The sequence below is a fragment of the Oryctolagus cuniculus genome, chromosome 7 (assembly GCF_964237555.1).
Source record: "Oryctolagus cuniculus chromosome 7, mOryCun1.1, whole genome shotgun sequence".
Lineage (NCBI taxonomy): Eukaryota > Metazoa > Chordata > Mammalia > Lagomorpha > Leporidae > Oryctolagus > Oryctolagus cuniculus.
In genome coordinates this window covers 131048488-131072961 of record NC_091438.1, presented here as the reverse complement: position 1 = coordinate 131072961, position 24474 = coordinate 131048488, and the positions used below count along the sequence as shown (strand labels likewise).

General features: G+C 44.2%; 1 protein-coding gene across 7 annotated transcripts in view; it reads right to left on the bottom strand.

Moving 5' to 3' along the window:
• HIVEP3 (HIVEP zinc finger 3) overlaps positions 1 to 24474 on the bottom strand; it is a 490847-nt gene that overhangs the window by 404496 nt on the left and 61877 nt on the right. The window contains exons 1-3 of one of the 7 annotated variants that reach the window (XM_070078654.1): positions 13426 to 14798; positions 11271 to 11342; positions 1268 to 1335 (exon numbers count right to left, since the gene is read on the bottom strand). The exons of 3 other annotated variants lie outside the window; for them this stretch is intronic. The gene's annotated coding sequence lies outside the window, so the exon portion shown is untranslated. Of the gene's footprint in view, positions 1 to 1267; positions 1336 to 11270; positions 11343 to 13425; positions 14799 to 24474 lie in introns of those variants that run through there. 3 more of the 7 variants (XM_070078655.1, XM_070078657.1, XM_070078658.1) reach the window with 3 other exon arrangements.

Sequence of the window (24474 nt, the reverse complement as noted above, 5' to 3'; positions counted from 1 at the left end):
ATAACCTGATATTAACCTAAAGACTTAAGTTTCATTTGAATTAATGTTTGCACAACCTATCTTTTCCTGTCCTATTACTTTTAATCTATCTGTCTTTGCATTTAAAGTGGGTTTCTTGGGGTTGGTGTTGTGGCATAGCAAGTTAAGCTGCCTCCTGCAATGCCAGCACCCCATATGGGCACTGGTTGGAATCCCGGCTGTTCCACTTTTGATCCAGCTCCCTGCTAATTATCCTGTTAAAGCAGCAGAAGATGGTCCACATACCTGAGTCACTGCCACCTACGTGGGAGACCCAGAAGAAGCTCCTAGCTTTGGCCTGGCCCAGAACTGGCTATTGTAGTCAGGTAGGCAGTGAACCAGTACATAGATCTATCTTTCTGTATCTCTCTGTAATGCTACCTTTCAAATAAAAAATAAATATTAAAAAATAAAGTGGGTTTCTTATAGATAGTGTATATAAAGTTGGATCTTGCTCTTTTTCCAATTTGGCAATCTCTATCTTCTAATGGGCATGTTTGAACCAATCACATTTAATGGGATTACTGATACGACTGAATTAACGCCTGTTGTCTTGCTAGCTATTTAATGTGTTCATCTTTTCTTTTATTTTTTAAGATTTATTCTATTTTTTATATATTTGAAATGCAGAGAGAGAGAGAGAGAGAGAGAGAGAGAGAGATCTTCCATCTGCTGGTTAACTCCCCAAAATGGCCACAACAGCCAGGGGTGGGCCAGGCCAAAGCCAGGAGCCAGGAGCTTCCTCCACATCTCCCACATGGGTGGCAGGGGCCCAAGCACTTGAGCCATCCTCCACTGCTTTCCTAGGCACATTAGCAGGTAGCTGGATCAGAAATGGAGCAGCCGGGACTTGAACCAGCACCCATATGGGATGTCAGCATTTCAGGCAGCGGCTTAATCCACTATGTCACAACACCCTTCTTTCACCATCTTTTTCTGTCTTCTCTTGCTAGCCTAGTTTGAGGTGGGGGAGGAAATGTCCTCTGTTGTTCTGATTAAGCGTTAATCTTAGGCAAGCACTGCATATCACCAAATCTCAAAGCTGATCCCATTTCTCCTCTAAGTTACTTCTGAATCCAGAAAGTCAGATCTTCCCTTCCTCTAGGGCTGTTCCTTGCCTCAGCTGTAATGGCATTCCACCAATAGCCTAACAGTGACAGTATTTTTCCCCTTCTACATGCATGCCACATTAATTCATATGTTCAGTCATCAGAGATACAGGGAGAAGGGTCCACATGGAGTTTCTCACCTGACTGATAGCAGCTTCTGTTCTTTTCCTCTAGTAGGTCACCGCACAGGAGACTTTCCCAAATATTTCTGTGAATTACAGTAGGGTTCATGGAGAAATGTTTGTGAGAGGGTGTGGATCCCACTCCTGTTATTTATAGCCCCTAGGGATCTAACCCAGTGTGCACTCAGCCAAACGTCATCTATTGCAATCCTAGCTGAATTCTTACTGGTATCTGATGGTTTCCTACCCAGATAAGTCAGTGCTCATGGCCCATTTCACCCTGCAGACTGCTGTCTTCCTATGCTGGATCTGCTCTTAGGAACTTCAATACTTGGATGAGCTCAAGGAAAGTTGTGAACTTGCTATTTGTTGAGGTTTTTTTTTTTTCATAATTTGAAAACAACACTGTTTCCGATTCTCTACATAATTTGAGTAGAAATAAGAATCTTGTTTCTTTTCGGATTTATGCATCTTTTTTGCAATAGCGAGCAGGAGAAAGATTGGCATTGGTCAGAATACTCATTGTCCTCTTGGAAACTTCCTTAAGGGAAACATGTCTATCTGTTCTTTTTTGAGAAATGTTGGATATAGAGGGAAAATTACATAGAAATTAAGTAAAATACAAATAATGTACTGAGTTTCCAAAAAAGTAGAAGGCAGACCCTGTAAAATGATGAGTCAGCTATAATCCAGGGCAATCATCTTGCCGGAAGTATTTACTAGTCTGGAATAATCTTGCAAAGAAAATGATGCTACACAGTAAACACCTTGGATTTCTAAAAACAAAGTAGCTCTAGAGGGTCTCCACTTTAGAATCTTTCATATATGTCACAATTTATTGAGAAATATGTTAGGAAACCAATTACTAAAAATTAAGCCACTGACAAAAATATCATTTTTTATTTTTTATCACATTTTCCCCAAATATAAATCTTGCCATTCAACATTAACTACCTCCATGTTATTATTATTAATAGTAATGATAAAAAATCACCATTTAGTGATCATTTACTATAAGCTAGAGACTATGTTTAGTTAATTACATACATTCTCTCATTTCATCCTCACCAAAACCTAGTGAAAGAATGGGGGCTCGTAGGGATTAGGGAATTTGTCCAATGCATCCTAGAACCAGAATCCTAGTGTATCCTAAAACCAGAATTCAATCCCAGGTTCATTATATCTGAAGTCCTTACTTTTTAAACTTCTGCCATACTGCTCCAAGTATGATATTAAGATTCTGTATGAACCAGGAATGTTCCCCACTGTCATTTATAATGATGGAAAAGGCTCCCCTGTGCATAATAACATGAAAGCCTCAGAAATGCCTTATAGGCTGAGATCAGTTGTCCAACAGAGGACATGGGGTTTCAGAATGGCAACAAGGGTCCATTTGTTGAGCAAGCATGATAACTGGCCTTGCAGAGGTTGACTTTTAAAGAGGGTGTAACTGTTTTCCATGTTCTCCATGTTTTCTGAATCTCTCTCTCCTCTGTCTCTGTTTTTTTCTCTCCAAATATATATAAAATATAAAAGTATGACTTTTTTTCACTGTAATATTGCATTACAACAAATCATCTAGTAATTTATTTAACTTTCTTCAAATTACATAAATACACACACACACACATATATATATATAAATATATATATATATTTAAGCCATAACTAGCTCTTGAGATAGAAGAGTTCTGTTTAAGATATCTACATCTCTAATGGGAAGGCCTAACATTACACTCTAGGGTTATCTGACGCATGTGGAGTGTAGCAGCAACACAGAAACAAGCTTAGAAGACAATAATGCGGCCGGTGCTGCGACTCACTTGGCTAAACCTCCACCTGCGGCGCTGGCACCCCAGGTTCTAGTCCCAGTTGGGGTGCCGGATTCTGTCCTGGTTGCTCCTCTTCCAATCCAGCTCTCTGCTGTGGCCCGGGAAGGCAGTGGAGGATGGCCCAAGTGCTTGGGCCCTGCGCCCGCATGGGAGACCAGGAGGAAGCACCTGGCTCCTGGCTTCAGATCAGCACAGCGCGCCAGCTGTAGCAGCCATTTGGGGGGTGAACCAACGGAAAAGGAAGACCTTTCTCTGCCTCTCTCTCTCTCTCGCTGTCTAACTCTGCCTGGAAGAAGAAGAAGAAGAAGAAGAAGAAGAAGGAGAAGAAGGAGAAGAAGGAGAAGAAGGAGAAGAAGGAGAAGAAGGAGAAGAAGGAGAAGAAGGAGAAGAAGGAGAAGAAGGAGAAGAAGGAGAAGAAGGAGAAGAAGGAGAAGAAGGAGAAGAAGGAGAAGAAGGAGAAGAAGGAGAAGAAGGAGAAGAAGGAGAAGAAGGAGAAGAAGAAGAAGAAGGAGAAGAAGGAGGAGAAGGAGAAGGAGAAGGAGAAGGAGAAGGAGAAGGAGAAGGAGAAGGAGAAGGAGAAGGAGAAGGAGAAGGAGAAGGAGAAGGAGAAGGAGAAGGAGAAGGAGAAGAAGAAGAAGAAGAAGAAGAAGAAGAAGAAGAAGAAGACGGCGACGGCGACGGCGACGGCGACGACAATAATGCAAAAAGCTGCAACTCAATCTTCAGCTAGAAGAGGCAAGCTCTGCTCAAGCATGTTTCACCTGACCTAACAAACCTAAAAGCAGACTAAATAGGAAAGACAATGGCAAGCAACTGCAATGGCCAGCAGAGTAAACAGGAAGAGTACAGCAAAGAGGGCGAACCAGTTGCTCCGTCTGGAGACATCCAGCACCAACATAAGTCCCTCTGTAACCCGGACGACCAGCCAGGCGACCCTGTCAAAATCTCGGAATTATAACACACAACAACACAGAGTGCTTCCTGGCCTTTCACAAGTCGAAATGCACCTAGAAAACAAAATCTATCGAGATGACATAAGAGGGAAACAGCCAGTGCCAACTGATGGCTACCCAGTCCCTGCCTGGCTTCCCTGGGAAGGGGAGATGTGGAGGGATCACATTTCCACACCCCTGTAATCCATTCACAACACACAAGTGAGCCTCTGTCCACCGGCAGGATGCCCTGCAATGACTTGTGTCAGCAACATGTAGTTCAATTATGTTTGTCCTCCTCTACCTGGCAAGTCTGGGAAATACACAGCATAACAGAGTAATATTTTCATCGAAAGTGCTTAAATGTTAAAATGTTTTGACGCTTAAAGGGCAAGCTTCAGTTAGGAAAATTAACTCCTGGAATACCTCACTCCTCGTGGATGCAGAATTACAAGCTGTGACTACTCTCTTTTATTGCACTTCAAGGTATTTCTATCAAATAATTCTATTGTCTCAAGATATTTTTAAAGTCTGAATTAACCATGTCAGTACTTATCATGCATTTAAAATGTTATAGTGGCTGACCATCTGCTCCAAAGATGGTACAGTTTGGAGATGAAAGAGTTTCTCTTAATAATTACAGTGTAAAAATGGTATAAGCTAGGACTATCCAAGGAACACCAACCATTTGGTCTGCCTAACATTAAATCATTACCCCTTTTGACCTTAGTCTTTTTAGAACAAAGAAGGCTAAGTTAAAAAGAAAGGCTTCATTAAAAAGAAAAATAAAGTAAAATAGTACACGCTACTCACAAGAAACAAAAAAAATGAAATATGTAAAACAGAAAAGTGATACCCATTATAACCCTTGGGATCATACTTTCCAGTGGTATCATCCACTGATATTTCTGCTTTCTAGTCCTCTTCCATGTAGGGAGGACAAAGTCCCCAAACATTATCACTTGAGGCCAGACAAATGGATACCAGGTGATCAAAGCAATACACGTCTATTCCGTACATAGAGCTCAGGTGGAGCCTAACCCTCTCCTGCACTGCCAGGGTACAACTTGTGATTTGTGGTAAACTATTGGGTGCATTACTTACTTCCTGGTCATAATGTTTGTTCAAGATGGTCATGTGACCATGTTAGAGAAGCAAAGAAGTTTTTGTTCAGGTTTCTAAGAACACAGCCTAGCTCATTCTCACATGTACTGAAATAGAGATGATCTAAACCTTTTCCTGCACTGTCCAAAATGGTAGCCACTGAGAACTTGACATATGAATACTACAAATTGATATGTGACATAGACAAAAAAAGCACATGGTATTTCAAAGACTTAGTATGAAAAAGAAATACAAAGTCACTCACTAGTAATTTTCTTTTTTTAAAAGATTTTATTTATTTATTTGAGAGGCAGAGTTACAGACAGTAAGAGGGAAGAGACAGAGAGAAAGGTCTTCCTTCCATTGGTTCACTCCCCAGATGGTCGTAACGGCCGGAGCTGCACCATCCGAAGCCAGGAGGTAGGTGCTTCTTCCTGGTCCCCCATGTGGGTGCAGGGGCCCAAGCACTTGGGCCATCTTCTACTGCTTTCCCAGGCAGAGAGCTGGATTGGAAGAGGAGCAGCGGGGACTAGAAACGGCGCCCATATAGAATGCCAGTGCTGCAGGCAGAGGATTAACCTACTGTGCCACAGCGCCGGCCCTCACTAATAATTTTCATATTGAATACGTGTTGATGTGATGATACATATGGGTCACATGATCTCTGTTGGACAGTGCTGACCTAGAACATTTGCATCCCTGATGAAGCTAGGCCATATGGTGGCTTTACTCATGGACTTTTCAGTTACGTGAACAAATATTTGTTTTGCTTAGGCATATTCTGGGCTTTCTAGAACTCACAATTGAAAGTCCAAACTGATACAATGTACATAAAGAATCATGCATTCAGGATAGATTCTTCATTGACTAAGTGATTGTGGGCAATTGTCTGTGCCAGTTCCTTAATAGCAGCATGTGGAAGTGTGCACAAAGGATTCCATCTTCAGACAAATCTATCTTTTTATTCTGTTAATGCCATTGTATGTGTCCAGGGGGTGGCACTGCTTTCTTTCAAGTCCCCAGTGCCAACATTATTTCTTGTCTCAGCCCTTGCACTTCTTTACCTTCTGCCTAGAACACTCTTTCCTCTCTTTTTACTTGCCTGACTCCCTCTCACTCCTCAAGTTGTGTTTCTTCACCATATTATGGCATGCATTAGCGCAGGAGCAATGTATATATGGTTCACCCTTTTATCCCTAGCACCTGGAGCCTGACACAAAGTAGGTGCTCAGGAAACATCTCTGAATGCCAGGATGAATGCAGCAGGAGGAGGAGAGTCAGGGGAAGTTGAAGTAGTGAGATAAGGGAATCTGGATACTTCAGGACAACCAAGGATGAGAGCTGACAGCTGAACAGCAGCTCTGAAATGAAAGCATCTTTGTGACTCACCAGAGTTTCCTCCAGAAATAAAAGTAAATGATCAGAGGGGCCAGCATTGTGGCTTAGTGGGTAAAGCCACTGCCTGCAATGCCAGCATCCCATATGGGCACCTATTCATGTCCCGGCTGCTCCACTTCAGATCCAGCTCCCTGCTGGTGGCTAGGCTCAGAATTCACTAATTAGGTAGATCTCATTCTTTTAAAAAAATTAAATGAATGGTGAGTGTTTGGCCTAATGATTAAGATACCAGGTTGGGATGCTTCCATTCTGTATCACAGTGTCTGGCCTTAGAGTGAGAAGCTTAGAGTTTAGATACGTGGTGCTGTCCACCAGGCAGGTGCTGACGAGTCTCAGGAGAGATGGGAAAGCCACCATCTCTAGAAAAAGAGGAGAGTGCTTAGCCCTTTCTCTCCTCTGTCTTTTTTTACTCTCTTTCTTCCTCCTCTTTATTTAAACTGACACACCTCCACTCTCTGCCAGAAGGAACAGGGAGATCCACCCACAGAGGAAGCAGGTTCAGAGCTCTCCAATCCAACCCCCTTCCTTTTCTAACAGATGGTTTCCATCTGTATTTCCATCAAGTATTTCTCTGGACAGAATGAAGTGGAGCCAGTGTGGTGCAGCAGGTTAAGCCACCATCTGTGACTCCAGCAACACATATGGAATACCAGTTTGAGTCCCGGATGCTCCTTTTCCAATCCAGCTTGCTGTTAATGTGCCTGGGAAAGCAACAGAAGGTGACCCAACTGCTTGGGCTCCTGCCATCCATGTGGGAGTCCCACATAGAGTTCCAGGCTCCTGGCTTTGGCCTGGTCTGACTTAGCCCTGCCCTGGCCAATGCGACCATTTGGGGAGTGAACAAGCAGATAGAAGATCTCTCTTCGTCTCTCTGTAACTGACTTTAAAATAGTTCACTCCCCAATTGGTTCACTCCCCAAATGGCCACAAAGGCTAGAGCTGGGCTGATCCAAAGCCAAGATCCAGGTCTCCTCCAGGTTTCCCGTGCAGGTACAGGGGCCCAACCACTTGGGCCATTTTCTACTGCTTTCTCAGGCCATAGCAGAGAGCTGGATCAAAAGAGGAGCTGCTGAGATATGAACTGGTGGCCATAAGGGATGCTGGCCCCATAGGCAGAGACCCAGCCTACTACACCACAGCACTGGTCCCTATTTCTACTTCTAGTAAAATATATCATTAGCCTTAATCTATTAAAATATAGATATTACATCATATTTTTAAATAATTAGAATGATAGTCGTTAAGTTCTTTGCCATGTCAGGAATCTATGAATTGCTACTATTAGTCAACCAAAAATTCCAAATGCCCATTAGGTGTCCAACCCCACATTTTCCTTACTCATGGAAGGACAAACATGTTTTCAGCTTTAGGTTTTCAAAAATCGTTGTATTGGGGTGTGTGTATTTGTTTTCTTATTTATTTTATTAAATAAATTCCTCTTCTATTATTCCTAAGGTACTTATGTCAGGCACTGTTGGGAATAAATGGAACCAATTCTTAAACAGCATATTGTCAAGACAGAGAGGAAAATGTTTTCATAAATAACTACAAGATAGGATCTAAGAGAGTGATCATAAATAAATGCCCAGAGCAATTATGCAGACAATGCAAATGCACAAAACAAGTTGAGGATAGGCAACAGAGAAACTTTAAATTCAATGTTCCATCTAAAAGAAACTTTAAATTCAATGTTCCATCTAAAATAACTTTATTTGTTTTAAGGGAAAGAATGGAGAAAGAAAACAGAGATTTGAGGAGAAGGGGCGTGAGAAAGAGAGTACAAGAGAGGAGACCATGAGGAGAGAGAGGTAACAATTGAACAAAGACAAAGAGGGAACAGCAGGAAATGACAGAGGTAGAAACAAAGATAAAAGAGAGTGATTGGAAAGAAAAGAATAAAAATAAGGGCGGTGATGGGGAGGGGAGAGGAGGAGAGAAGGGAGGAGAGGTGAGGAGAGGAGAGGGGTACAAAATAAGAGAAGAGCACAAATTGGGACTGAGCCTTGAGGAACTGTAGAACATCGACACTGAGAAGTCACCTAGAGGAGGCAGATGGAGACCAACGCTGTAGGAGAAAATTCAGCAAACCACGGTCCCTTCCCCAAACCACAGAGTGAACATCTGAAGATGGAGAAGATGGTCCACTATGTTGAAGCATCCTGGATTTGAGATCACTGGTGGCATTGGTAACACTGAGATCACTGGTAACCTCAACAAGAGCAGATCAGCAGTATGAGGACCTTGGGGATCAGGCTGAAGTGCATTCAAAAGTGGGTAGAAGACAGAGAAACAGAGACATAGCATGAAGGCCACTTTCTCAAGAAGCAAAAAGGTGGGGTAGAGGTTACAGTGAGGCATTCAGGAAGAGGTGATTTTTAAAAAGACAGTTGGTATCAGATCATTCTGTCTACTTTTGAGAATGATCCAGAAAAGAGGGATCCATTGAAGGCATTGGAAGGAAACAGCCAAAGGAGCCATGCCATAGAGAAGAGGACAAGAGTGGCCTTGGATCTAAGTTGGGGAGGGGAGTTCACTTTTCCAATCACATTATAGAGAAAGAGGCATGGAGATACCAGCATGGTGATAAACCTGGTAGTGGGAGAATGAAGCAGCTCTCCTCTGACAGCTCCTACTTGCAGGATAAAATGGGGAAGTAGCAGGCAGTTAAGACACTTGTGTCCCACATTTAAGTACCTGGGTCCAATTCCTAGCTCTGATCCTGACTCCAACTTCCTGCCAATGCTGACCAAGGGAGGCCATGGTAATTGGGTCCCTGCCACTCATGAGTGGGTGCTGGTGAGTGAAGCAGCAAATGGGGAATCTCTGCCTTTCAAATTAATATTTTTAAAATATTATTTATTTATTTGAGAGGTAGAGTTACAGGGAGAGGGAGAGACAGAGAAAAGTCTTCCACCACTGGTTCACTCCCCAAATGGCAGCAATGGCCACAGTTGGGCCAATCTGAAGCCAGGAGCCAGGAGCTAGGAGCTTATTCCAGGTCTCCCATGCAGATACAGGGGCCAAAGCACTTGGGTCATCTTCTACTGATTTCCCAGGCCATAGCAGAGAGCTGGATCAGAAGGGGAGCAGCTGGGACTAGAACCAACACCCATATGGGATGCCAGCAATGCAGGCGGAGGCCTAGCCACAGCGTTGACCCAGATAAATATTTTTTTAAGGTGTACTTATTTACTTGAAAGGCAGAGAGTGGCAGAGACAGAGGGAGAGACACAAAGAGATCTTCTATCTGTGGATTCACTCCCAAATGCCCACAACAGCAAGGTCTGGGCCAGGACAAGGCCAAGAGCCTGGAACTCCATCCAGGCATTCCACATGGGTGGTAGGGACCCAAGCACTAAGACCATCATCCTTTCCCTTCCAGGCACATTAGCAGAAAACTGGATGCGAAGAGGGGGACTCAAACCAGGGACTCCTATATGGGATATGGGAGTTCCAAGGGGTAATTTAACCCACTGTGCTACAATGCCAATCCCATTTAAGTAAAACTTTACAAACAGAAGTGGACATTGATGAGTAGAAGGACGAGTGAGAGATTTGCAGAGGGGAAAAGCATGAAATAATCCCCCTAGGGATTGTGAGAGCAATCCCTCTAGAGAAACATGGCAGGAAGTACACAGCATCCAGCCAGGATGTGGGATTACAAGTATAAGGCACAGCCAGTCAATTGGTTTTTGATTTTGTCCAGTAAAGCCCAGCTGTTCAAAGGGCTGTGGAGAGCCCATGAATTGCCTGTGGATCCTGGAAAAAGGAAAGTTCCAAGTCATAGTCTGGGGTAGGGCCTGAGCCTCAGTATTTCTTTTTTTTTTTTTTTTTTTTTGTCAGGCAGAGTGGACAGTGAGAGAGACAGAGAGGTCTTCCTTTCCCGTTGGTTCACCCCCTCAGTGGCCACTCCAGCAGAGCACACTGCGCCAATCCAAAGCCAGGAGCCAGGTGCTTCTCCTGGTCTCCCATGCAGGTGCAGGGCCCAAACACTTGGGCCATCCTCCACTGCACTCCTGGGCCACAGCAGAGAGCTGGACTGGAAGAGGAGCAACTGGGACAGAATCCAGCGCCCCAACTGGGACTAGAACCCGGTGTGCCGGTGCCACAGGCAGAGGATTAGCCTATTGAGCTACGGCACCAGCTAGCCTCAGCATTTCTAACAACTCACAGGTGATGCCCCTGGTACTGAAAGACTTGACAACATTTTGAGTGACAGAGGGTCAGGACCGTTTTCATTTGTCATTCTCTGTTCAAATACTTCAGGATAGAAGACAGCAAGTCTGTCACCTCTGAGCCTGAAAATAATATTAAAAGTGAAATTTTCAATACCTAAGAAAGGAGGGAGCACAGAGAAGGCAAAGGATGGTCTGTTTCCTCCAATCACACTGACTTAGAAACACACTTTCTTGCCCCTCCTCTCATCTTCGCAACCTCATATGATCTCACAGCTTCTCCTACCATCTTCATGTGCTTTCTTAGCTCCACAGGCATAATGAGCGCCTCTGTGTGGACACCCATGAGTAACTCAAACAATAAATTGTCACCTATATTTGCTTCTCCCTGGTCTTTTACTCCACTTCTCATTCTAATCAGCTTCTCCATTTACTACCTTATTAAAGTCCACTGACTTTTCCCTAAAATACGAGTATTAGTAGCTTCGGTGAATCACTTCTCAACCCTTTGCCTAAGACCAAGTGTAGTAGCTTCTGGGAATACAATTTAAAACCAAATCAAGACATTATTTCCCCTTACCAGATAGGCCTGCATCCAGGTTGACAACATATTCCTCTGACATTACTGCAAAGAAACAGGAATTGGCATACACTGCAAACAAGAATACAAAATGGCATAACCCCTTTGGAGTATATTTTTGCAATACATAGCAAAATTTCTTATGCCTTGACCCTGTGATCTAGAAATCTATCCCAAAGACACACTAGCAACATAGCAAATGATACATGCACAAGGCTAGTCACTGAAGCACAATTTATAATAGGAAGTGACTGACAACAACCCTCAAATGTTCATCAATGGGGGACTGGTTTAATAAATTATGATATCATAATGCTAGAGTATTATGCAGACAAAGAAAGAAATCAGGGAAATGTCTCCATAATGATATGAATTTAACTGAAAATGAAGATGCAGAGGGTGCACCTAATGTGTTACTTTTGAATAAAAGGAAAATATGAATATATACTTGCTTATATTGTATTTTTGAAAACATGAAATAGAAGGAAAAAAATGGGTTACCTATATGAGAAGGGAAAAAACATGGGGAGGACATTTGGATGAAATCTAGGTGTCTGCATGTACCATATTTCAGAGTTTTAACTTTATAAGCATGTCTACATTTTACATAATTATAAAACAAAATTAAATAAAAAAACTAATCCAGAAATATATTAAAATCCAGTCTTCAGTGGATTCCCACCACCTACCCATTAAATCCAAACTCAATCTAAATTTAGTTCTTCTTTAAATCTTTAAAAAAAATCTTATTTATTTTTAGTTGAAAGCAGAGAAATAGAGATAGACAAAAAGAGATCCTCCATTCACTGGTTCACAATCCAGTGCCCACAACAGCTGGGGCTGGGCCAAGCTGAACTAGGTACCTAGATCTCAATTCAGGTCTCCCACATGGGTGGCAGGGATCCAAGTACTTGGGCTATCACTTGCTGCCTCCCAGGGTGTGCATTAGCAGAACAATAAAAATGGAAATAGAACTCTTTAGTCTGCCTAGTCAAACATTGCCATCTTACTTCCTGATGCCCCCTCTCTCATCTACTGTATTCACCAAAAAGTAATATTACTTGAGTATTCAGCTTATTTCACCACTGAAACATACATCTGTGGGTATGGAATCTACCTCTGATTCATTCTGTAAGCCTGCAATCTCTAGCAACCATAATATAAATTGAGTGAGAATTTTGGCACCTCCAACTTATTGGCTGAAAATTTTATATTTATTGCAAAGAAATCAAGGAAGCCAGAGCTCCTTGATGATAGATGAAATATCTGGCTAGAGAGTAACTTTCTAATTCTAAAGCAAAGGCATTAATTTAAGCAGCCCAGTGCCCTCAAGCAGGTGAATGAACGGTTAAATAAAATGTGGAATATATACAATGTCTTAAGAAGTTTTAAAAAGGAAGGGGATTTGGATTTTTGCCACAACATGGATGGATCTTGAAGACATCATGCTAAGCAAAATAAGTCAATCATGAAAGGACACATAGTGTATGATTCCACCTGTATGTATGAGGTTCCCAGGAAAGTCAAATTCATACAGACAAAATGTAGAATGGTGGTTGCCAAGGGCTGAGGTAAGAAGAGAACGAAGAGCTATTATTTAATAGGTCCCTATTCTCGACTTTACAAGATGGAAAATGTTCTGGAGATGGATGGTGGTGGCAGTTCCATAACAGTGTGAATGCACTTAATGTCGCTAAACCTTACACCCAAAATTGGTTAAGGTGGCAAATTGTGTGTCATGTATGTTTCATCACTATTTTAAAAAAAAAAAACTTTTCAACAAGGAAAATGACCTATTTGGGAGTACCATTTAAAGCTGACTGCTTTTACTCACGTGACAAAGCATATTAGCCAAGGCTACTCTCTCCAGAGCCATTAAGGATAACCAAGGAAGAGACTAGGCTTTCGCTTGGAACTTGATGCCACATTCTCCCCGGCCAAGGGTACTCCCACAGAAACGTTCTGCCCTGGGATGTCTCTGCACTCTGGGTGTTGGATATCCCGGAGGTTACACACGTCTGATTAATTTTAAAAACGTCACTGAGATCTGATGCTTGCTCCTAATCACAGCTGTGTATGGGCACAGAAGAGTGTGGGGAATGCTCTGGCCCATCCATGTCTTCCCCTCCATCGCCACAGGGAAAAAAACACTAACCTGTGAGCTACTGCTGAGGATGAGAAGCCCTTGGGAAGAAGTCACCGTTGACTCAGTTTCAAAACTGCATCTGTACCACATCAATTTGAGATGTAAATAATAAGGGAAACTCTGTGAGCAAGAGAAGGGGCGTGTGAGGACTCAGTACTTTCAGGTCAGGTGGTTTTTTTTTTTTCCAAATCTAAAACTACTCTAAAAATAAAGTCTATTAATTCACAAACTTAAACTCTGCATCTTAAATTCTTTGAATATAACAAGTGTCTTATTGGTTCATATAAGTAAAAATAATGCTTTCTTAACAAGGAAATATTCTCATTTAAACATGTAATATAGCTGGCCAGAAATTGAAAGAATATTGTGCTAACCTGCCACCCTTCTGACCATATTTGAACATTAAGGGAAGAAAAGCTGAAAAATAAATTGGAGCCCAATTCCCTGGGTCTGCCCCTGACTGCACTGGAAAGCCCCACATTTCTAACACAGGGCTTTGCTCCCTCACCACTTAGGGAGGGGAGAGAGACACATGGAAATCCTTGATCAAAAAGGCAATACTGGAAGAATTAAATACTGAAAGGAGGAAGTCTGTTGAAATGTCCTTCTAAGAATTATTCTAAATGTGGGTAAAGGCTTACACTTCCAGTTATGATGGAGCAGCTGGTATCAGACTAGCACTCCTGCTAAGAACATCTACTAAAGGTAGACAAAATCCCACGTACACACACATACATTCTCTTTCCCCTCCCACACACACATTCGCCTCGCCTCTGTATCTCTTCTCTCTCTCTCTCCCTCTCTCTCTCTCTCTCTCTCTCACACACACTCACACACATTCTCCTCATCTCTCTCTCTCAAACACACACACACAAAGTTGCCAGAAGACCCTGTAGAACAACCAAAAAAGGCAACATTTGAGGACACATGACCTCAAAGAGCAGCAATACTCCCTGAAACAAATGTAGTTCTGGCCAGAGCTACGTTTTCCCCTCAGGACATTGGATAATATAGGATACAAGTAGAAAGGTCAAATGGAAATTAGCAGCCTGGAGATTGTGGCAGTCTCAGTGGGCTGGAGAAACAAAAAATTGGGATTCAGAACCACGGACAAGGAGGGACTGGTAAACAAGCAGGCTTTCCATTTAGTCACTGAAAGAGCCATGACTTGTGATTAAGAGTCAACCCTGGCCGGCGCTGCGGCTCACTAGGCTAATCCTCCGCCTTGCGGCACCTGCACACTGGGTTCTAGTCCCGGTCAGGGCGCCAGATTCTGTCCCGGTTGCCCCTCTTCCAGGCTAGCTCTCTGCTGTGGCCAGGGAGTACAGTGGAGGATGGCCCAAGTACTTGGGCCCTGTACCCCATGGGAGACCAGGAGAAGCACCTGGCTCCTGCCATCGGATCAGCGCGGTGTGCCAGCCGCAGCATGCCGGCCGCGGCAGCCATTGGAGGGTGAACCAACGGCAAAGGAAGACCTTTCTCTCTGTCTCTCTCTCTCACTGTCCACTCTGCCTGTCAAAAAAAAAAAAAAAATAGTCAACCCTAAATGGACCAACCTTAACTGGATCAGGGTGATCTCCTTCATACTTTCTCTGGGAAAATTAAATTCTCTCTGTGGGAAGATAACATCATCCATAAAACCAACAGTACTTCATACATAATAATATCTAGCATTCAATAAAAATTTCAAACATTCCCAGAAACAGAATCAAACCATTGAAAGTCAAGAGAAAGACTTGAAAGGTGATCTAAACACTGGAGTTATTAGACACAGACTTTCAGCTAACTGACAAAATACTCAGACCAACACTTTACAAGAAAAAGGGAACTGCTAAATGTCCAAATAAATTCAGCATCATCAGTCATTAGGAAGTGCAAACTAAGACCACAATAAGGTATTACTTTAAGCCTTTCAGAACCATTGGAAAAATGAAAACTATAAGTGTTGATGAAGACATGGAAAAACTGGAACTGCATGCACCTCTACTATAAACATAAATTGGTGCAATCTCTTTGGAAAGGTGCTAGTTGGCGATTACAAAAGCTAAACACACACATACCCGAGGTATAGTAATTCCATTCCTAAGTATATACCTGATGAAAACAGGTATCCATGTTTTCCAAAAGACAATAATCAAAGAGTATTTATAAAAGCTGTGTAGCCCCAAATCATAAACTATTTGAATGTCCACCAACAGGAAAGGGTGTATTCCACTCTAACTTATTTACCCAACTCAGTGAAGAACAAACTTCATTCATGAAACCCACGATGATACAGTTCATAGACACAGCATTGAGAGGGGAAAGGCCACACAAAAAGAGAACACACTGTAAGACTCCACTGAGAAACAGTGAAACCGGGCCAAACTGGCCCAGGGTGAGAAAAGCAAGAAGAGTGGCTGTTTGTGCAGATTGGGCACATAGTGGCTGAGAGGCCTCTAGGAGGCCCTCTGGTAATGAGGTAGAGTTACAGACAGTGGGAGAGAGAGACAGAGAGAAAGGTCTTCTTTCCATTGGTTCACTCCCCAAATGGCCACAATGGCTGGAACCATGCCGATCCGAAGCCAGGAGCCAGGTGCCTCCTCCAGGTCTCCCATGCAGGTGCAGAGGCCCAAAGACTTGGGCCATCTTCCACTGCTTCCCCAGGCCACAGCAGAGAGCTGATTGGAAGAGGAGCAGCTGGGACTAGAACCGGTGCCCATACGGGATGCCATTGCTGCAGGTGGAGGATTAATCTACTGCGCCACAGTGCTGGTCCCTCCTTATTTATTTATTTATTTATTTATTTATTTATTTATTTATTTTTGACAGGCAGAGTTAGACAGTGAGAGAGAGAGACAGAGCAAAAGGTCTTCCTTCCGTTGGTTCACTCCCCAAAATGGCTGCTACGGCTGGCACGCTGCGCCTATCCGAAGCCAGGAACCAGGTGCTTCCTCCTGGTCTCCCATGTGGGTGCAGGGCCCAAGCACTTGAGCTATCCTCCACTGCCTTCCCGGGCCACAGCAGAGAACTGGATTGGAAGAGGAGCAACCGGGACAGAATCCAGCACCCCAACCTGGACTAGAACCCGGAGTGCAGGCGCCACAGGCGGAGGATTAGCCTAGTGAGCCGCAGCGCCAGACCCTCCTTATTTATTTTTAAATGATGATTATCTTCTTAGAATACAAGTCTGATCATTCCCCTTCTCTTCTTAGGAAGTGTCTGGTTACCCCATTGCTGCAGGACAAAGCTCCTTGTGAGCACTCAGTCCAAGGCCCGTCACAGTCCAGGCCCAGTAGTCTTCCCGGGTGGTCTCTGGTCACCTTGCCCAGCTCCAACCTCAGCACTCCTGCTCTCAACACACGCTGCTGGTCATGGGCCATGGAGGCTGGGTCTATGACACCTCTGGCTCTGCTCATATCAACTCCTATGCCTACAGTGTTCTTCAATCACTTCTCCAACTCCGAATATTCCCACATACCTTTCAAGGTCAGGTTCAAGCCTCTACTAGACCCTACTAATATGATACTTGTCCCAACATGCTATAATTAAACGAGAGGCAACAGACCTGTTAATAATCCTGACTCTGGGTTCACGTCAGATCTGTGATGTGCTTGCTGTGTGACTTTGGGACAATCATCATTTTTGTCTCAGCCTCATATCTAAGAGAATAAAATGCCAGATTCCTTTGAAAGTATGTCTATGAGTATTAAATGAGATGATCTGGTTAAAGTGAAATAGCACAGTGCTGGACACAAGAGAGATGCTTGGAATGTGCTACCGGTGAGAACTGCCAGCTGCGTGCCTCCTCCCCTGCACTCCGCACATCCCATCCCGCAGGAAGGACTTCTTCCTTTCCTTTGCATCCCTACCCCATGCTATTAGAGTAAATGCTTGGTAAGTATTTGAGGAGTGAGAGCCTAAATGAGTGAATGATCTGCCAAATATTCCTGATGTATTCTCTTGCAACTCACACTTTCATAGTAAAATGGAAAAAAGAGAGAGAGAGAAGATGGGGAGGTGGGGGGAAGAATAACGGCAATGAAAGAGGAGGAGAAAGAGAAGATAGAGGAGGAAAAAAGAAGGAAGAAGAGTAAGAAGAGACATGAATGGACACGGGTCACGAGGGTGTTCAACTGTGTGCACAAAACCCAGGCATCCATCACAGGACCCCAGGCTGCAGTGCACTTCCTGCTGCTAACTCTTTGGAATCCAGGAATATCTTGACCTTCATACTGGGTATAAAGCCCAGTGTTCCTTTCTGGCCTCTGGGACAACTGAGTTAAGGACCCAGAGAGGGGACCGTCCGATGGAGAACTCCATGGGCCTGCCCAGTGGTGCCAGAGCATGTGGAATGAAGGCCTTGCACCGGGCATCCTGCATGGCCTCTGCTCAGGTTCCCTGGGACAGGCGCGGGCATGTGGGACACCTGAAGTCTCTGCAGCTGAAGAAACTCAGCAAAGCCCTCATCCTGACTCCAAACACACTACCTCCACCTCTGTTCTAGAGCCTGTCATAAATCCCTGCGAACTCATTGGCAGTTTCTAGCACCATAAGTGTACAGAATGCCTTTGCTTTGCTGATTAGGGAGGCTACATATACTTCTAACTTGATTATTAAGAAATAAATGCCAACCTTTGCAGGAAATTCTATTTCTCTCTGTCTCTGACTGCAAACCAAGGAGGCCTTGAGAGAGTTTGTGGCGGCACAGGCCAGGTGGTGTCACCCTAGCCCAAGGGGCGGCCCTGGTTTGCCAGCTGTTTTCAAGGGCAGCTTACTTCTCATCAGAGGCCCCAACTCTCTGAGCAGGCAGTCAGGGCCCTTATGAGTCAAAACCCACACACAGAGAACACTTGCTTGCATACTTCCACAAAGTCGGTGAGACCTAAGTTTGAACTTCCAGCTCTACCTCCTACTATCTCTGCAGCCCAGGGCAAGTTGCTTCATCTCTAAGTCTATTTCCCCATCTGTGAAATGGGGGTAATAATAAGATCCATCCTCCAGGGCTGTGCCAAGGATTATTCAGATAATGCACAGGAAAGATTCAACATAGCACTTGGGACACAAGTCATGCTCAGGGAATGACATCTACTGTTACTGATATTTAGCAACCATTTCTCAGCTTCCAGGCTTCCCCCCACCCCCAGTGTTTCTATAAGAGAGAAAAATCAAACTGAACTCCAGAGGCCAAATAGGAAATTATTAGAGTTCACCTTTCAGAGCACTGAAAATGTTCCAGGCACTGTGTAGGTGGCATTTACACATTTTATCTCTGCAAATCCTTGCAAAGACAGACCAATCAGCTACTTCCATGAGCCCTATTTAATAAAAGGGGGGCCGAGGCTGAGAGAAGAAACTTAACCTTAGGGAAGGTGGGAAGAAGGAAAGAAATCATGTGGCAGGTTGCGTGGGGGTGGGAATGATTTGGGAAAATTGTGGTGGGAGAGAGGGGATATTAAGAATTATCTCCGTGGGCTGTGAATTGGTTCCTTTTAATGTTCTTTCGGAGAGGCGAGTTAAGATTCCTTTTTAATTAGTAGCTCCCTCGTTGTTGTGGGACCACCTAAGTTCAGAGGGCACAGTTAAGTAGGAGGGAAGCACTTTCACCAGAATTGCAAGCTTGTGTCCTATGACAGCAAAAAGTCTTATTAAAACCAGCCACGGGAATGATCTCAGTGTGTTAAGTGTGGTATCCTGCAATGCAGGGTGCATCCTCAAAGGGGACAGAGGCCAGGAAGGCCTCCAGGTCCTTAGCTTCGCTTAACCACAGCAATCCACCCCCAGCTTTCTCCCAGGGCACAGCTCCTTTCTGTTCTTTCATTTCTGTCCTCTCTTTAATAATGAACGTGTGACTCAGAGGTTTAATGAGTTACCAGGAGAAGTTAACCAGAAGGGAAGCCCATTGAGTAAACTCATCATTAAAACTGCGAATGGACAGAGGAGCACAAGCACTGTGGGAGACTAGGAGCCACAGGAATGACTCAGGGCTTGGGCTGCTTAGAAAAGGCCCTCTGGGACTGAAATTATTTCTGGTGAGGATTTGGAAGTTGAAGAAAACTTCTGGAACCCTTTTACTGTCCAAAGAGACAGGCCACTTGGGACCTCTTCTTTCCCCCTGAACTGATCTAAACCGGGAGCCAGGGGTCATTTCCAGAAGAGCTGGACAAAGCAAAGGCCGAATTCCCAGGGGAGTCACCACCCTGTTGGTGCTCACACCACAAGGTCCTGACAGTGGTTTAGATACCCTCCCTGCAGGAAATGGTAGCATTTAGGACAAGGTGCAAAGATAGCGTCACACTGGATTTTCACTCCTCAGCCCAAACATGGAACTATTCACACCTGTCGAGACCTGGACAGGAGAGAGATGAAGGAAGACTGACACATACTCACTGCCTTTAGGGAAGAGCAGACAGGCCATGGAGGTGAACAGTCTGCGTGCCAACCTGCAGCCCGTGAGCTATGTTGTATGCAGTCAGGATTAAAATGAAACAGGCTGGTCTGGCTGTGAGTTCATAGGATCCAGGCAGGCTCCTGTGTCAAGAACACTACATAAGACAGTCAGAGAGCACAGTCTGCCTATGAGCTTGTTCTGGAAGCTTCTGTAACTGAAGCCACTCCAGGTGAGCCAGGCCCATGGAGCATCTGTGTAAGTTAATCTCAAACATCAGAATGGCCTGAGTATCAGGACTTATTGCCTTCTTTTCAGACAAGTATGCTTGATTCCCAAAGAGGGCCAAGACTAGCCTCTCTTTCCTCCCAAAATCCAGACGCCATCACTTTGACAATGTGGAGGAGCAGGTACAACCCACAAGGATTTCCACTAATGGAAATAAAGAGAGATATGAGCCCAAGAGTTATATGTGGAGCTTGAAATTTGTTTCTATTGGTTTGTTTGAGTATGAACTTATCCAGTTTTTACATAGCATGGGCTGCAAATTACTGGAGCTACAACATTAATCATGAAGAAGAAGGAATCAGAAGGTGCTGCCACTGTTGGATCTGGTACATTCACATAAATCCTCCAAACTTGGGCCTTTGCTATGGCACAGTAGGTTAAGCCTCTGCCTGTGGTGTCAGCATCCTATATGTCCCAGCTGCTCCACTTCTGATCCAATTCCCTGCTAATACACCTGGGAAAGTAGTGGAAGGTGAACCAAACGCTTGGGCCCCTGCACTCACATGGGAGACCTGGGGGAAGCTCCTGCCTCCTGGCTTCAGATGGGTCCAGCTCCAACTATTGGAACCAGTGGATAAAAGAAATAGCTCTCTCTCTCTCTCCCTCTCTCTCTCTTTCTCCTTCTATCTGTAACTCTGCTTCTCAAATAAAAAAAATTAGAATCCTCCAAACTCCTTCCTCTGTACTCAGGCAGACAAGGAGTGATCACCTGGTGGGGGGGGGGGGGGGTCAGAAAGGCCTTCCTAGCATGGGGAATGAGGCTGGGATTTTCTTTTAGCTAAAACTGTACGTTTATTTTGTAAAATATGTATATATGTATATATTTGGAAATGAAATTAATATACAAAATGAAGTACATTAGCATGAAAGGACTCATGGTTTTTCAATAGTATCAGAACAGTTATTTCTATTTTTACCTTGTTTTCTAAATATCTACCTCCCACTAGTCTGTAAGCCACTATAAACAAGAGTTAGAAGCACTGACCTAAGTCCCAAGAAAACTTAGTTTTGCCAGAGTAATCTTTACACAAAGAATTGAAAGCTCCTTCTATCAAATAAAACCAAAACCAAAACTATTACTATGTTCATCCTCATCCAGTTCCTAGTTACTAATTCCCTAAAACATGTTAAACAAGTAGGTGTTTTGTTTCTCATTGATCACAACAATAAATAGAAAACATACTTAGCAAGGCACGTGTGACACGTGGGGTCAAGTCCTGGCTCCTGCATAAATAGCTTAGGCAACTGAATTAACCTGTGTCAAACACGTGCTGACTGTGCCGGCCAATCCCACATGTCTGGGAGAACTCCGTCATCCAAGGACACACAGGACAGGAGAGAGAAAAGGAAAGTTCATAATGCAATGATCCCTATTATCTAGATTGGCCACAGAAAGAAAACTCAGGACTCTAGTGGAAGGTGATTTCAGATGGATTTGTTCACGGTCTAGTTCTATTCTTAGTCAAGGAATAAGATGAATAACTTAAAAGGCTATAACGCAATCTAAAAATCCTCCCAGATTTAGCCAACTCTGAATCACTCACTGAGTAAGGGCAGGGCATGGCATTAGTTTCTGTCTTGGAACAACAGTTACCTGAGTCATAGCCTAAATTTTGAAAAGCTAAAACTGATCTACATCTGGCACTTCCAGGCAAGCCAGTTCACCCACATGCAATCAACCACAGGTGAGATTTTCTTCTATTCATAGATACTCTGGAAATAGGTCTAAACACATAGAAGAGGCAACATGGTGCAGCGGAAATGGCAGAGACTCTCGAACCACCACTTACCAGCTCAGAGAGCTTGAAAAGTACTCAACCTCTCTGAGCATATTTTTCATCTACAAAATGGGTGGCAAAGCCCACGTGGGAGACTCAGATGAAGCTCCTGGCTCCTGGCTTCAGCCTGGCACAGCTCTGACTGCTGACAGCCACCTGGGGAGTGAACCAGCAGATGGAAGATCTCTCTGTCTCTACCTCTCTCTCCGTAACTCTGATTTTCAAATAAAAAAATAACTCTTTTTTAAAGAACTGAGTGGCACAGAAGATTGCCTGTTTTAAATGGGACCCAGAGCAAGCAAATACTGCAACAGGTCCAGCCTGTAACACAAACGGCCCTCCCATTTGGGCCACTTGACCAGGCATAGCCCAAGACACTAAGGTGGCTGTAATAGATAAAGTGTTGTGAGGTGCCTTGGCACGCTCCAGTAGAAGTTCAGTGCAGAGCTCTAGGGTGCTGGATGAAGGGCAAGCCATGTTCAGTAGAGTACCATATATTGCGCTAAAAATAGCTCCTGTTATTATTAGGCCTGCTGGAAACTGACCATCTGACCATGGAACAGCAAGTAACCATATGGGCAGAGCTGCAAATCTTGATCTAAGTACTATCAGACCCAGAAAGTCACAAGGTCAAGAGGGCCCAGCCACAACCCATCATAACACAGATGTGGTACAGCCCAAGCTTCCCATGAGCAGGAAAAAGGAAGCTGCAGGAACAGAAGACCAGCCCATCTCTAGCATGACACTCACTGCTGCAGTGACCTCTCCCCAGACCACAGCTGTGACCCCAGGACGGGCTGATAGAGGAGAACCAGCCCTGGGCTTCACTCATGTGAGTGAAGAATGGACCCCCTGGAAGTGATGAGGAGGAGCCCTCCCAATGGCAAGGTTTCAGGAGCATGGCAGACCTGGCACTCCAGGTGAACAGAAAAGTGGCCTGAATTAAGGAAACATCACACACACACACACACACAGGCTCATAAGCAGAGTAAAAGCCTTGGCTGGTGGGCCAGGGCTTGGGCCTGGGTGGAATAAGACTAAAAGACTAGGGACAAGGAGTCTGCAAAAGGACACATGGATAGACCTGGGGTGGGGAGCATGAAGTATGAGGAGCTCTGTGTTGGATGTGAATGCCCTCCCATGAGCACTGTCTTCAGAAGAGGGACTAAACAACCAATTGGACAGGAGACCTCAGCCAGCCTCTTTGCTTGGCTCATGCAAAGGGCTCATGAAGAGAGCAGCCATGACGTCAGGGATGGAGGCTACACACAGGCCCAGCAGCATAGGCTTCCAGCCTCTAAGGCTGAGCGAGCTGTTGCTGCTTGCTATGCTGAATGTTCAATGGGCCAGCAAAGGCCAATGCTGAGCCCTTGAGGCAGTACCATCCTTAGAGAAGACCAACTGGCTTGGTGACAACTTGATTTACTTTTACCCTGCAAAGGGCAACATTTCATCTTGATTAGAATTGACAAATATTTCAGGTATGAATTTATCTGACCTGCCTATGGGCCTCAGCCACCATTACTATCCAAGGACTTCAAGTGACTGCTATGGCTGAAAGTCTGATTCTGCACAAATTCAGAAATGCACTTGATAGCAAAGAAGGTGCCCATGAGCCCGAGACCATGTGATCCACTGGCCCTGCTCCTTACCACACCATGGTGATGCTGCAGCTCGGGATAGCACTGGGACTACCTTTTCAGAGCATTGCTGAGGTGCAAGCTGGGACAGGACGCCCATGCAGGTGAGGCACTGTCCTGCAAGAGGTAGTACATACTTCACATCAACAGTCACTATGCTGCTGATTCCCAGTAAATAGGTCTGGAAATCAAGGTTGGTGGAGGAGTACAGGTGGCTCTACTCATTTCCTAAATGACTGCCAGAGTCATTTAGGAAACGTGTGCCTCCTAAATGCAGCACTTCAGGCACTGGGAGCCTTTCCTGAATTTCTGGCCCACAGAAAATGTGAGAAACCGTAACATGACTGTAACTGTTTTAAACCACTAGGTTTTGGGAAAACTTTTTCCACAGCAGTAGTAACCAGGAAACTCATTGAGGCTGAGCTTTGCCACATCATTTGCTTCGGACCAGTGGAGTTTGCATCTCATATTTCTGGGATCACCATGAAAAAAAGTGTGTCTTGGGCACAAGATTGCCACTGGAACAAGAAAACTGAGAGGTATGTGCAGCAGGCCTGAACAAAACCTGTATCCCAGGGCTAGCCCAGGCCAGATCAGCCAACACTTAGCCAGCCGGCTTGCAGATGCATGAGTGAAAAATACCCAAAAAAGCTTATGGTTGCATGCTACTGTGATTGTGTGTGATTATTTTCAGTTAGGCAGCATTGTGGTGGGAACTAATATAAGGGGAAATACAAAAAGCAAGAAAAAGTATTCCTTGTCTCCATTGTCTATAATTAAGGGAGCTATATGATCATTTTCATAAAAAATTAAAATAGCAACATTTCCCAATAATTCTTCTATCCTGAAACATAATACCTTCCTTTTTATTTTCAGTTAAGCCCAATTAATAATACTGGTCCCTTTCTGAGGCCCCAAAGTCATATGGCAAATGACCTTGCAGGCTTTCCTTAATTACCCTGTATAGAATGAAATGTTGCCAAGT